The sequence below is a fragment of the Salmo salar genome, chromosome 14 (assembly GCF_965601325.2).
Source record: "Salmo salar chromosome 14, fSalSal1, whole genome shotgun sequence".
NCBI classification, from domain to species: Eukaryota; Metazoa; Chordata; class Actinopteri; order Salmoniformes; family Salmonidae; genus Salmo; species Salmo salar.
This window is the reverse complement of record NC_138304.1, coordinates 32,661,426-32,672,650: the sequence shown is the minus strand read 5'-3', so window position 1 is coordinate 32,672,650 and position 11,225 is coordinate 32,661,426. Positions and strand designations below refer to the sequence as shown.

Genomic DNA, 11,225 nt, shown 5'->3' with positions numbered 1-11,225 from the left:
ATAGCCCTATCTGGTAAAAGACCAAGTCTATATTATGGCAATAACAGCTCAAATAAGCAAAGAGAAACGACAGTCCATCATTGCTTTAAGACATGAAGGTCAGTCAATACGGAACATTTCAAGAACTTTGAACGTTTCTTCAAGTGCAGTTGCAAAAACCATCAAGCACTATGATGAAACTGGCTCTCATGAGGACCGCCACAGGAAAGGAAGACCCAGAGTTACCTCTGCTGCAGAGGATAAGTTCATTAGAGTTACCAGCCTCAGAAATTGCAGCCCAAATAAATGCTTCACACAGAGTTCAAGTAACAGACACATCTCAACATCAACTGTTCAGAGGAGACTGCCTGAATCAGGCCTTCATGGTCAAATTGATGCAAAGAAACCACTACTAAAGGACACCAAAAAGAAGAAGAGACTTGCTTGTGCCAAGAAACACGAGCAATGGACATTAGACCTGTGGAACTCTGTCGTTTGCTCTGATGAGTCCAAATTTGAGATTTTTGGTGTCTTTGTGAGATGCAGAGTAGGTGAATGGATGATCTCCGTATGTGTGGTTCCCACCGTGAAGCAGGAGGTGTGATGGTGTGGGGGTGCTTTGCTGGTGACACTGTCTGTGATTTATTTTGAATTCAAGGCACACTTAACCAGCATGGCTACGACAGCATTCTGCAGCGATACACCTGGTTTGCGCATAGTGTGTATTCAAACTTTTGACTGGTACTGTATATTAATGAGTTTTTCAGTGAGAAGTTGAGGACATACTTTGTCATGCTTTTCAATGATTTGGGTGGTGGGCAAACCAAACCTTTGCATTATCTGGTGGTGTCTCTCCCATAAACTTTTTTCAATTGAAATTCTTCAATTCTGTGGAGTCTGAATTTTGGTTGAACTCTACCAATCATGTGCATATACAGAAAGGTAATAAGAAATCATTGAGCTATTGCAACTGTAACCAAACTACAATAATGTGACTTAATTCCTTTTTGACAGTCATGTTCCTTGGAAATATAATTCCCTCTACACTCTGTGCCAGCACAATGTTATGTGACATGCACATCATGACACAACACATTTGTCAGTCTACACTCTCCACCTCGTTTCCTCCATCCATCAGCCAGTGTTTGGGTAAACATTCAGAGTGGCCAGGCACATGGAAATACAGCTGTCAATAGACACAATTTAATTTCTCTGAGCACAACAGAGGTTTACACAATGGTAACACCGTTCAAAACAGAACGTTCGCCAAGCCGGTAGAGATAAACTGTTACCACTGGGAAATTGGACAGTAAAACGAAGGGAGGATGTCATAACAAGATATCCAATTGATTGACATTAGTGTCAGGGCGTATGTGACGGCTGTTGGGCACACAGTTGCAGAAATGCCACAAAGTGCACACTACTTTCAATGGTGCCAGGACATATCCAGTACACAGCAGCAGAATTTGTATAATGGCTGCTAGCTCTGAGAGACTGGTCCTCTGACTCTGACCGTTCCTTATGTCAACACTTTTAATGGAGTTTTGATGGTTCATTTGTAATTCTATCAAATCCATGTTGACTGAAGGATCAATTATTCCGAATCACAAAATATTGGAATAAAGCCCCACTGTGCAACCCGAGTTATCATGTCATCATATGTGTATACACTATGCCAATAGAAAGAGACAGGCCATCAACAACATCAACATCATTGTCAACGGTCTTGCTTGTGACAACAGGACAATGTGAGTTTAGAAACATGACGAACTACCGAGCTGCTGTCTTGGGGAATACGACATAACAGAAAGGTGGCATGAGGAACAAACTAGCTGATAATCCTTAGCACATTAAATCCAAAGTAATACGAAAAAGTCTGGGAGAAAAAGTCAGTGGGGAGTCGACTAGTGAGAGAAAATATAGTAATAAGAAATGCTGTAAGGCCTCATTCTATAATGTACTGTACAGTCAGACAAGAAAACACAACACCTAATCGGATAATTGAGAATTGAGTCCTGAAATAGAGAGAATAAATTCCCTGCTTGTTTATGTCACAGAAAAATGATAACAGTGTAATTTCGATTTAAGGACATAATAACATTTCAGGAGGGTCTGGTCCAGGCTTAACCTTCAATCAGATATGGGGAATATATCTATCCTAAGTAAATGCTGGCATGCAGTGCATTCCAGAATGAACAGCATATTACCAACCACAAGAGATAACCAAGGCAACATATTTGGTAGAGTGGTCACTCTCAGATAGGGTCTAGTAATGGATATATTTGTTGATTTAAAACATTATTGGACGATATCAGATATGTTTCCATTCCCAGCAACATTCATAAAGTTGTCTATCAGGGCCTTGTTAATGTCATCCCAATGTCAGGAGTAATGTTTATTCTCCTAGAGCACGTCCATTCTTTAAAACAGTTTTAAAGGGCAGCTGAACTAAAAAAAACTAGGTTTGAAAACAGCCTATTTTGCATCAATATTAGTCAGAAACATTGATTCTACTGTAAAAATGTACCACAAAGTGTAAATAGTACCTTCAGACTAGAGATTTGAGAGATTCAGGGAAGCTGTTACATTCCTAGTTCCATTGGATAATGGAAGGTTGGGTTTTGATTTAGATCATGCCCACTTGCCCACTAACACGGGATGATAACGCCAAGGGTAAATTGTCATGCACGGAGAAACACCATAGCTGATTGCGCTCTATGCAATCGTAGGGCAAAGCCTACAGACAGAGACACACACCTGCCCACTACAAACTTGTTTACATTAGTACAATAGACAACACGTCGCCAATATTATGTAGAAAGAACACTTGGCCCCTAAGCCCTTTATGTTGATGTGTTTGATAGGGATCACTCACAAAATTACAATTGAGACAATGCACACTTGCATCCCAACACAATTCAAAACCCATTTGTGAGCATCTTGTGTCCTGCTGTTTTGTAACATGATTAAACACTGCCAGACAGATGCACACTCCCCTAATAGATAGTGAGAAAGATAGAAAAACAAAATGGCGCTGAAGAACTTTGCCACTCACCAGTGACTTGATAAGCTGATTTAGCTAACGTGGCCAGCCTGTATGTGCCTGCTAGCTACTAGCTAGCTTCATTGACAAACGCAGTCAGGCCCAAAATGATTGTCACTCTTGATAAATATGAGCAAAAAAGTATAAAATATATAATACTAATACTAATACTAATACTAATACTAATAATACTGAGCTATAGTGTATGCTCAAAAAAATGATAGGTGATAAAATGAATGGAAGCCCTGTTTTCAATACCTTTCAATACCTCAACTTGCGAGAATAACGGCATTGAGCCTTTTTCTAAAATGTTTTATGACTTTGGACAACACATTGGGAGGGATCTTAGACCATTCCTCCATTCAGAATCTTTCCAGATCCTTAATATCCTTCGTCTCTGCTTATGGACTGCCCTCTTCAATTCAAACCGCAGGTTTTCAATGGGGTTCAAGTCCGGAGACTGATGGACGTTGCAAAATGTTGATTTTGTGGTCAATTAACCATTTCTTTGTGGATTTTGACGTGTGCATGGAGTTATTGTCTAGCTAAATAAAGGTTACATTTAAAAATACATATAATAATTGTCTGGCAGAAGGTCCACTTGCAGCCAAGTTTCAGCCTCCTGGCAGAGGCAACCAGGTTTTTGGCTAAAATATCCTGGTACTGGGTAAAGTTAGATTCACCACCATATTTTACAGTAGGTATGGGGTTCTTTTCTATTTATGCATATTTCTTTCGACAACAAACCCGCCACTGGTGTGTGTGGCCAAAGAGCTCTATTTTCATGTCATCTGACAATAGCACCAGTTCGAATCCAAGCGTTTACGTTTGTTGGATGACATGAAAATAGAGCTCTTTGGCCATGCACACCAGCTTGCAGTGAGTGTGTGTGTGCGTCACACACACAAACCCACACACACACACATGACACACCAGTCTACATACTAATGTATGCGGTCTACGTATGTCATGTGAGGCATGCTCTATTGCAAACTCCCCTCATAACATTTCCCAGCCAACAATGAGGACACTTCTTGCCTGGCAGAGGAGTTATGTCTCCTGTTTTGCCTGAAGGGCCCCTTAGGTGGGAGGAGGCTTTGAAATATGCTCTTTTCCAGCTGACTCTAACACCACTTAAAGTCTCCTATGTAGTAATAAGTAACATACTTAACCATTTCATCTAAAAACCAGTGCGCACCATGAGGCTTTCTAAGTTGGTGTTAAAGTTGCAGACATGATATGTAATATTGAAAGGGACAAACTGCTACATCTAAAAAGTTAAACTATGTAGGCCTAGATACGAGAGAAGCTCAGACACATAGACACATGCACGCATGCACGCACACACACACACACACAGACCCCGGCATGCCACTTCCTCATCTCCTGCTGCTCTGTCCTTAAACCCCTTCACCCTCCATGCAGAGAGTAGACACACCACTATTTTACTCTTTGTCATGGTAATAACACTAAGCCTCACTGTCCCCCATTTTGCTTGTCAACTCGCGTTTATTTTGCTTTCCTTTTTTCTTTTCTTTTTCCAGTATGTTCTATCTGGTTTTTGCGGGTATGTATACGTGCCCCCCCCCCCCCCCCCCCCTCCTCCTCCTCCTCCTCCTCCTCTCACAATCGTGGAACCAATTATATTATCCCTCCAACCATTTCAAATTCTGACAAAAAGGACCACAAAACTCTATTCTCTACCCCAGCAAGTTTCTCACCTTTTCTAACCTTCTCTCAAGAGCAGCTAAAAAATAGAATTCCTTTCTCTCTCCCCCTCACTCTTTCTCTCCCGGCTGTCTTTCATTCTTCTATGTGAAGGCTTTCTTGACAGTGCGCAGAACAGACTTTGTGAAACCTACATACCGCTGTGTGACACATTATCGGGTGTACTCTGCTACTGCAGTGTGATGGCTGCCTAGAGATCCCAGTTGTATTGTGTTAGCCCCAGGCCATCCATTGTTTCCCACTGCAGCATTGCTTCAGGCTAATCCCTGGGCCTCTCTCTTGGGCTGAGAGACAGGCTAGCATCAGCAACTCTTATTTCAGTCATTCATTTCACATTCAATGACTTTCAATAACATTAACTTATACCACTGCTACACAATTACATGTATTATAATTACCAATACTATATCTGATACCTCTATTACTACCACCACTAATACCGAATGATGATTCCAACCACATATGTTTTTACTAATACATGTTTCTGTAAGTGATTTTTGTGCATCAAACTGTATTATAGGGGTTTGGATGTGTGTGTGGAAGTCTCACTGCAGCAGGTGTGACTAGGCTAGCAATCTCTCTGCTCCTCTGCTTCCATACCTTTTCAAATAGCACAGTGAACGATCATTACATATTGCACATGTATGAAATTGTTCTTTCATCTCCTTCAAGCCAGCTGCTTTTTTCAGGAAGGTGAGATTTTTATTTTTCAAGTCAACACTTACTGTACAATTAATTTGCTTTGATACAAATTCGATGCCATAGAGATTGTCCATATTCAATTCCATTAATTTCATAGGAAAAGTGTGTCTCAGTTGGTAGAGCATGATGCTTGTAATGCAAGGGTTGTGGGTTCGATTCCCATGGGGGACCAGTATGAAGATGTATGCAGTCACTACTGTAGGTAGCTCTGGATAAGAGTGTCTGCTAAATAACTAACATGTAAATGTATCCATTGAAGTGGTAGCTTCTGAGAAAGAGCTGAGGGGAAGAAATAGAAAGATATCCTTGGTGGGTAATGTTATGGGTCTGATTGAAATTCCAGCGGTTCATTCAAAGCTGTCCTCGGTTTCTCCTGAAAAGCAGCTCTATGTAATTACTGTAACCACACTTTAAAAAGCAATAGGGCTGTCAAATATACCCCAAGAATATTGGTTGAAGAGAGCAACTCTGTCTGATGCCCTGAAGTGAACATCCTGACAGGCATCCCCCCCCCCCCTCCCCGAGCAAGGTGCCCTCTGAGACATGTGATGATACTTATTAAATCACCTTCCTAATACAAGTTGTAGTTAAGAGCTCAAAAGAATGATACAGTGCAGCTGCACCCACACTCCTTTTGGTGTCATCTGAATCGGGAATAAATAAAAACATTCAGACTGCAATTATGCTGTCAGCATCAGCAATACCCACCATATTCAATTGATGGGTTTCTCCAAGGTAGGCTACACAAAACAAGGATAGACAAGGACTGTGTGCTAGGCATGACATGAAAAGAGCATCATTGCTCAGGGATGTCATCGCTGGCTTTCATATACTTTCAAACTGTTTCATATCAGTCATGTTTATTGGTCAGTTGACTTTGACTGTTTGTGTCAATGTATTATATTCTTAGGTGTGAAGCTTTTGTGTGTTTTGCAATGAGGCTCTCCACATCTCTCATGGCAACCTGGACTCAGAGGTAGACGTAACATAGTAAATGTAAATATGTCATTTAGTATGATATGTTACGTTTCATATGGTTTGGTATGTATTAATTTGTGGATGTCCATCATCCATTTCATATGATATGTTATGAATTACAATTCATATGATAGGTTACAAATTTCCAATCGTACAATATGTTACAAATTTGCAAAACGTATGATATGTTATGAATTTCAATTTGTTGTGGCTAATGTTAGCTAGGTGGCTATGTAGCTAACATTAGCTAGGCTAGGGGTTAGGGTTAGGGGTTAGAGTTAGGTATGTGATGTGATGGAACACGCAACCTTTGAGTAACCTTCTGTGTTATGTAACCATATCAAACGCAACATACAGCAAATACTAATTTGAGTGTCACAGATTTACATTTACGATGTCTTTGAGGCCAGGCTGCTCAATTCAAAAAGCTGATTGAGGACCTTTATACTGAAGAATGTTTTCTATGATTGGGTTTTTCTTTTCATGTATTGACATGAATATTGAGGTGTATGTAAAGTACCGTTAAAAGGTTTGGACACACCTACTCATTCAAGGGTTTGTCTTGATTTGACTATTTTCTACATTGTAGAATAATAGTGAAGATATCAAAACTATGAAATAACACATGGACTCATGGAATCATGTATCCAAAAAAGAGTTAAATAAATCAAAATATATTTTAGATTTTAGATTCTTCAAAGTAGCCACCCTTTGCCTTGATGACAGCTTTGCACTCTCTTGGCATTCTCTCAACCAGCTTCATGAGGAATGCTTTTCCAACAGTCTTGAAGGAGTTCCCACATATTCTGAGCACGTGTTGGCTGCGTTTCCTTCACTCTGTGGTCCAACTCATCCCAAACTATCTCAATAGGGTTGAGGTCGGGTGATTGTGGAGGCCAGGTCATCTGATGCAGCACTCCATCACTCTCCTTCTTGGTCAAATAGCCCTTACACAGACTGGAGGTGGGTTTTGGCTCATTGTCCTGTTGAAAAACAAATGATAGTCCCACTAAGCACAAACCAGATGGGATGGCGTATCGATGCAGAATGCTATGGTAGCCATGCTGGTTAAGTGTGCCTTGAATTCTAAATAAATCACAGACGGTGTCACCAGCAAAGCACACCAACACCATCATACCTCCTCCATACTTCATGGTGGGAACCACACATGCAGAGATCATCCGTTCACCTTTTCTGCGTCTCACAAAGACACGGCTGTTGGAACCACAAATCTCAAATTTGGACTCATCAGACCAAAGGACAGATTTCCACCGGTCTAATGTCCATTGCTTGTGTTTCTTGGCCCAAGCAAGTCTCTTCTTCTTATTGGTGTCCTTTAGTAGTGGTTTCTTTGCAGCAATTTGACCATGAATGCCTGATTTACGCAGTCTCCTCTGAACAGTTGATGTTGAGATGTGTCTGTTACTTGAATTCTGTGAAGCATTATTTGGGCTGCAATTTGAGGTACAGTTAACTCTAAGGAACTTATCCTCTGCAGCATAGTTTTGATATCTTCACTATTATTCTACAATGTAGAAAATAGTAAAATAAAGAAAAACCATTGAATGAGTAGGTGTGTCCAAACTTTTGAACGGTACTGTATGTTGATGTGTATAGTATATTGATGTGTTTTGATGTGTATTGGAGTGTATACAGGGCTCATCTGTAAAAGAGACCTTGGTCTCAGCATGTCACACTGTTAAAATGAAGGTTCAAGAAATACAATAAAATAAATGTTCTTAGTGTTTGGATTCCATTCATCAAAATAGTTATACTGACAAGATATTTATGTGAGGCTTAGATTTACACTTGGTCTGTCTTCAATAATAACCATGTTAAGTTATAATACAATAAGATGGAAAGCTTTCGTCAGAGACAGCTCAGGAAAATATAAATCATTTTGTTGCGCTTGGTGGTCGATCGTGTTGTATGGCGGGGGGCTATAGGCAAGATGAAACACGGCACCTATGCCATATATTAGAGGATGTCTCTTCATATCAAAATACCAACGGCGATAGTCTGCCACAAGCCATAGAGCATTCACAGCTGTGAGCCTTTAAGAGGCTATTTAATAATCCCAAACTACGGCTGCTGAGAGGTGAAACGGCTGTCCATAAACCATAGTGACAAACTTGTACAACGTGAAATGAAAAGGAGCCGGTTGACCGTCGTTAGTCCCGTCTTTTGTTTCAGTGATTTTATTTCCTCTATCTAGCTGCATTACATCCCTTCACTACCACCACTTCTCTTTCTACACCACAATTTATGGCAAAGGGTATGAGGATATTTTATGTTCAGAATGATGATTCCCTTGACTGAGATCTAGGAAGGACATTACAGGTTGATCTATGCCAGAGGAGAGGAGACTGCAAAATCAGCCAAAATGTTTGGCGCACTGCTGGTGTTATCAAAAACGAATAAAGGAACACATTTCAGGCATTCAGAAATTCGCACTGAATCCAATATGTGTAGTAACACTGTAATTACTGTAGTAATAATGTTGTTAGGAACAGAACAGTCCCTAAATTAATTGCTTTTATTTTTATGAAATGGAGCTTTGTTTAATTATTTTCCATTCAGCGCTTTTTAGATCACTAATGATAAACCTATATTCAATACCCATAAAACCCAAATGAACACATGCACTTTTCTCAGTATGAGCAAATTTCCATAGCATATCATGATACTGGCTTGTGCATAATCACAAGAGATGCGTTTGAAGAAGAGTTGCCTTGAAGATGTTGTTTTCCCCTACCAGTCTGTGAACCATCCTCTGGGGGGCAGTAGAGACATCACCACCCCCTTTCATCTCCTCTCCTGGCTGCTGGAAGGGAAGGGAAGGAAGGGAATGGGGTAAGGTCAGACGGGATTTAAGCTTGGCTTACCACCACGTGTGTCTCTACTAGCCCAGTCTTGCTTTAAGGCACAGATTATCCCCCCACACTGGCTACTGTTACAGCAAACCTTTGTGACTTCATGGCACAGCAGCTCCTTGCTAACACGCTGATTGGACGCCTCGCCTATACTATATCTATCCTACGTTGACTTGCATATATATGTAACTGCTGCCTTTCCTCCTTATTGTCCAATAAATACATTAATGGGGAGGGAATTAAAAAAGAGCAACTTACTCATAGCAAGATTTAGCGGCAAAGCAGGTGGGCGGGCGGCAGACATAAGGCCGATTACCTCTTCTAAGGTCCTGCAGGGATAAAAGATAAAAAACAACCAGGATATGTTTTTTGTTTTTAAATGCACATAATTTGAACGCTTAGCAGGCCACCTATACATCAGACCGTTACTGTTTAAATTAAACAATCATGGCATAAACAAGACACTGGTCTGGTCTGCTCTGGTCTGCTCTGGTCTGCTCTGGTCTGCTCTGGTCTCCCAGTGGCTGAGCCGGTGAGGTAGCTGGGTAGGAGCATGTAGCCTGATTCTGTTAATGATTTGGCTCTGTGGAAACACAGGCAGGCAGATGTAGGCTAGGCTCAGGCTGAGAGAGAAATGTTCCATTGAATGAAAAATGAAATCCACTCATGTTTCCTGTAGAATGCAGGGGGAGAGAAACCTTAGACAGACGGCACAAAAACTAAAGTCTGTGTGGAAATTAATTACACTTGACTCGTCTCAGTGTGAAAACTGCACCACTTATGAATTCATTACTTCTGTTCGGTCCTTTGAAAAGCAACACAGCAGTATGGAACACTTGAACAAAGAATACAAACAAACCGATTGAAGGAGTCCGTGTAAATCTTTGTATCAACAGACAAACACAACAAGTTACTTTTTTGTTGTTGTAAAACGATACTGTAATCAGTGTTGTCTCGGGAACATGCTCAGGTCAGGCATTGATGTTTTTGTCTTCATTTTCCACTTTCCACTGATGCATTCATAGCACAGGCGGGCAAAATAAGGAAGCTCCAACACAATTACCTATCAACAAATGAAAAACATTACCCACATATTTCTGGTCGGTTGAGTAGACAGACTCTGCTATTGTTCTATAAGTTGGGTTGATGGAGAGAGAGAAGTCTCAGGAAGGCCCTAGGAGGCCTGGACTGTTAGTCCCATGCAGCAGTAGAACTGGCCTGGGTGGAAGTCATACAGCAGTGGACTCCGTCTGGCATGTTACCCAGAGCACATCCTGTGGGAGCGGGAGCTTTGGAGCGGGCTGCGCGGCCACATCAAACAATGGCTTTTTGTTGTAAACAAAGCCAGGGCAGCTTGCCTGGCTCTCTCTCTCTCCCCTTTCCTCCCTCCTCCCGGTCCGAATCCAGTCTGCCCCTATAATTCCGAACTGTCAGACAAAACGCAACACCGCCCGGTGCTCCCTCCACAAGTCTTTCCATTCTGTTTGTATTTGTACACAAGACCGCAAACTTGGCAGTTAAACAAACAAATACAAATGCCTTGAATACAGTTTCAAAAACAGGATGAAAAGGAAAGTGAACATGTCTGTCCAAAGAGAATATGGTTCAAACTCATCTTCCAGAGCAGGTGTTGGGGCTTTTTTAATATGCATTGTAATACAATGCTCATGTGTCTGTTTATTAATCATCTTTTACCACAGTTGTGACCCCATACACTTCCTTTAGGTGGTATCCCATCCATGCATGACAGAAAATATATATTTTTCTGTAGTAATGGAAAAGTTTAAATAAAAAAAAATGTTTTAAGGAAGACTCTATATGATATTTCTCACTTGCCTGCTGACTCAAACTGAATTATTCCACTGCTTTATGTTCGCTACATACTTCAGTCTGAGACTGTCATCATTGAAGTTGTTTGTGGT

At 40.9% G+C, this 11,225-nt stretch overlaps 1 long non-coding RNA gene across 1 annotated transcript; it reads right to left on the bottom strand.

Moving 5' to 3' along the window:
- Window positions 1-5,552: 5,552 nt before the first annotated feature.
- Window positions 5,553-10,595, bottom strand: LOC106569277 (uncharacterized). Its single transcript, XR_001320469.3, has 3 exons — window positions 10,395-10,595; window positions 9,562-9,632; window positions 5,553-9,254 (listed from the first exon to the last, which is right to left on the bottom strand). It is a non-coding gene; the product is annotated as an uncharacterized LOC106569277 (long non-coding RNA).
- Between the last annotated feature and the right edge of the window lie 630 nt (window positions 10,596-11,225).